We start from the raw sequence: 4331 nt of genomic DNA, 5'->3' as shown, positions 1-4331 counted from the left end.
GCTCTGGGTAAGCACTGCTCAGCGAAAACATCCCTGAATTACCAACGCTGTGTCCAGCACAGATCCAAAACATAGTCCCATACTAGCTACTGTGAAGAAAATTAACTCTACCCCAGCCAAAACCAGCACAGTTGTCCAGAGGTTGAGCTTATAACTTCTGGGCTTTGAAACAGGCTCTTAAATGGAGACCCTGCGTCTTTTTTGTTCATTAACACAATCCACCCTTGGGGCACATCGGTACAGCCGCAGCTTTGAGGAGAGTTGTGGCCAATATAGTAATGTGCAGGGATGTAATTGGCAATGTTGGAAGGGCTGCTGTGGGCAGATGGGAGCTGAAAAGGCTCTGCTTGTTGTGAGATAGGCTTTTATACCTATTGGCCTGGGAGTCCAAAGCAATGTATGATGAATGACCTTACACATCCATAAGCCACTTGAACAGTAAAGCATGGCATCTGTGTCCCTTGCTTGGTTACAGGGCAGTTGTACCCTCTCTATAAATCACGCCAGAATGAGGTTTCCCTTAGTAATCTGGGTTAACCTTTCCTGCTGTGTGGTTTAGCTACCCAAGAGTTTAAATCAACTGTTCAGCCGGGTGGCCTGAGGTTCACCTGCAAGGTAAGAAACGCCAGATTTCTCTGGCCACGGTCCTTTGCCTTCCAGCAGACCCTGGTTTCTGCCTTAGAGCAAGTGCTGTCTGTAGGCACAGCCTCAAAGCCTCTGCAAGGTGAGAGGAGGAGTAGCCAGGACCAGACCTGTAGGAACCAGAAATACTGCAAAGTTTGTTCTGCAAAGCCTCTGCCTTTGGCAGAGTACAAGTTTTACTTGGTTTGGGGTTTTTTTCAATCATATTTTTTTATCCCCCCATACAATTACGTTCTACCAGGCATGCAGTGCTAGAGCAGGCCATAGGTACTTGAGTGTTTATTTCATAGTTTGCCTTCTGCCCTGGCAGTACGTCCATCTGAGCATCAGTTCACCTGACTTATTTCACAAAAGATCCCAATCTCAGTAATAGCTTCTGATGTGACTGCTGACTCTCAAGATTTCCTGGCTTTTGTTTTCCAGAAAGCTGTAATTTTAGGCAGTCTTAGTATCTGCTCTCACACTGCAAAACCAGAGAGAACCTCCTTTATATACATGTACAGCAAAAAGCCTTTTACTCAGAATTTGCTTAAAAGTATTATACTAACGCACCACTGCCTGTGTCTTCCCTGGGATTAAATGCAGGACATCAGGGTTCATGCTCCCGTGGGCTGTGCAAGCACTGCTTTCAACAGCCTAATGCTTGTCCTGGGCTTTGATGTCAGTCATTATTATGAAAAAAAGAATGAAATTGCGGAAGAACAGATTTAGTGTGTAAAATGGCTGACAATACTTCTGTGCTGTGCTGTCTTGTATAGTATCCCCAGTGATGGTCATTTCAGTCTGGGATACAACAAGCTCTAAATGGTTGGACTATCATGGTTGTTTATTTAGTGTTTCTCCAGCTGTGGTAACGGGTGGGAAGCTAGGGAAGAGTATCCTATGCATCTTATATACACAGGGCAAGCATGTATGATAGTTTTCCACCTATTTCAGCTCAGGAAACCCCTTCACTGGACATTGGATGTTCCTCCTCAAAAGACTTCTCACCCACTACGTTGTTGTCTTCTCTTGAACCCATGTGAAGCTTTAACATCCATTCCTCTCTCAGGAGGAGTCCCAAAGGTCACCAAGCTGCCATGGGAAGAGCCAAGCCCTTCCTCAGGGTTTATAGGTCTGAGCAGCAGCAGCCACGGGGGAGGCAGCTACTGTCAGCAAAGTCATCCGCAATCACTGATCCAAATTTGGATCAAATCCTTACAGTCCTCTTCCATAAATAACACTCTGTCCTTCACATAAAAAAAATTAATTTGTTATTTATACAACAGATGCACCTAAATACCACCAACCAAGATGAGGACTCAATTGTGCTAGGCACTATAAAAACAAGCAGTAAACCCCCAAAGAGCTTTTAAAGTAAGGGATTGATAGTTTAGTTCTCCTAGGAAGACTAGACACTGTGAATCTTTAAAATATATTTCTATGCAGAGCAGAGAAGGTTGTTGCGCTTTCATTCCTTTCAGTGCTTGATAGCACACATAAAGCACCAAACACAAAAGCTAAGTGTGACTGCAGCTTGAATCCCAGACATTATACGTGTGCAAATCCTGCCAGAAACATCCCCTGACTTCTAAGCAGAAATTTCTTCCTGAATCAGGAAAATGACGAGCTGGGCATCACTCCTCACTTAAAATACCAGCCCCACAGTGGTAGATTTGATTGCGACAGGCTTCGTAGAGAGGAGCGATGCCAAATCCTTACCATAAAAGCATATTTCTGACTTGCTGCTATTGCGTTGCATTCATGGACATGCTCAAAACAATCATTTTTAGAGCGGTTCGACTCCTGAGCTTGCCTCAGTGCGCTTTGAAGCAGTTTGTTCTAAGCAAGTCATGTTCACTATCCTAATCTGACATAAAGCCTGATGGAAAAATCTGTGATCGATTATAGCAGCAGGACAAAGAGATATGAGAGGAAAGCAATGCAAAAGAACAGATATCAATCACTGGTTCGCAACCAGCCTAAAGAAGGTAGCTGGTGATATTACTGAATTTGAAGGCAGTGTAGCACATCTTTTTGCTGTTGTAGGTAAACACTCTGAGCTGCAGACTGTTTGTCTTACAGACAGACCGATTTGGTATAAAAAGTGGATTTTGAAGTATGGATTTTGTTGGAAGGGGACAAAATAAACTACTGGTTTGTTACCTTGAAAATGGTGTAGCATGTAATGAGTGTTTGCAGCAGTTTCACAGCTGCTTATTACTGTTATTTTTAAGCTTCTAAGTGTTTTTTATATTTACAATTTTTAATTGATTGAATATGGAAAATACGGTGGAACAAATTTGTACTGAATAAGAAATAGTAGACACGATCAACAAGCTCTTTAATGTTGAGTTAGCTTTTTTCTCATTGCTGGACAAGATCATACTTCAAAGCAAATTAAAGTTGTGAAGCCAAATTCTGATTGCAATGCAGGCAACAGAAATCTTCCTGTCAGCCTCCATAAAAGCAGGTGTAAGTTTTCAGTATTAGTCCAGTCCATCCAATTCACATGTCTTTCTGTCTTTATCTAATCTAATACATGCTTGTGAGATAAATTATAGAAGCGTATGATAAATTGCATTGCTATTCATTTTTGGCAAGATCACCAATACTCTGGCCGCTAATTCATCTCCGCCAGGATCCATTGTAACATACCAGATCCTTGAAACAGCCTCCAAATAACGTAATTTTGTTTTCTTTAAGAACACAAAGAAATTTTATCTGCTGGAAAATATCTTGCTTACCCTCACCAAAATAAATGATACCTCGTTGCCACCTCTGCAAAATCATGGTTATAAAAATACCAAAATGTATTTATAGCATTAAGAGTCTCAAAGATATTAAGTTCTTATATTCTATTTGAGTGGGAAACTATAACATGATTTAGGCTGAGGGATTTCAAAGCGGAAAAAGATGACATGGCTTAGGTTTAGGGATTTCAGAGAGTCATTAATTTGGTTATTTCTATGTTCATTGTTTTTTTTTGGCTAGAGACTTGATAATACACATAGAATACACAAAGCTGAGTAAAAAAACCTGCAATATGCTGTAATAATGTTTTCCGGTGCTTATTTAGAGCAGTTCACCACTCTTGCACAGAAGCACCATCCTGAATCACACCAGTACTACCTTGGACGCACACCTTCATGCATCTCTGTTAGGTACCATCCATATCCATCTGGGAGTAGAAGGAGGAATATCCCATTAAAGCAAAAAGGGAAGATAACTTCTTTTCCCTTACACCCATCAGATCCATCCCTGCCTTCCATATGAACTCTGCTGGGTAGCGAAGGCTGGTGATGAAGTGCCTCTTGATACGCCAGGAAATCGTGAAGGCTGGAACGTGAGGTTTGGGAGGTACGAGCTAATGAAGGCTGACTTACTCTGTGAGTTGTAGGAGAGCTCCCCATTGCCACTAGTGTGAAGGAGCACCAGGATGCTGCAAGCAGGTAGGACTGCACCACAAAAGCTAGTGTCAAGCCCATTGATGGTAGACGCCCTTGATCCCACCACCACCATGAGCTGTTGGATGTGCCAGGGTGGTGGTGGGCAGTGGGCTTCATCCTGAGCCAGCCCCATGTCCCAGCCCAGCGTCCCACCACTCCACCGCTGAGGAAAAGGGAAAGCAGTAAGCTGATGGCAATTTTGGCCAGAGAAGACATGTTAGCGCCCATGCCCCTGCTCAGTGCCAGCCCGGGTAACTGCTT

The sequence above is a fragment of the Accipiter gentilis genome, chromosome 1 (genome assembly GCF_929443795.1).
Source record: "Accipiter gentilis chromosome 1, bAccGen1.1, whole genome shotgun sequence".
NCBI classification, from domain to species: Eukaryota; Metazoa; Chordata; class Aves; order Accipitriformes; family Accipitridae; genus Astur; species Astur gentilis.
This window is presented reverse-complemented; position numbering follows the sequence as displayed.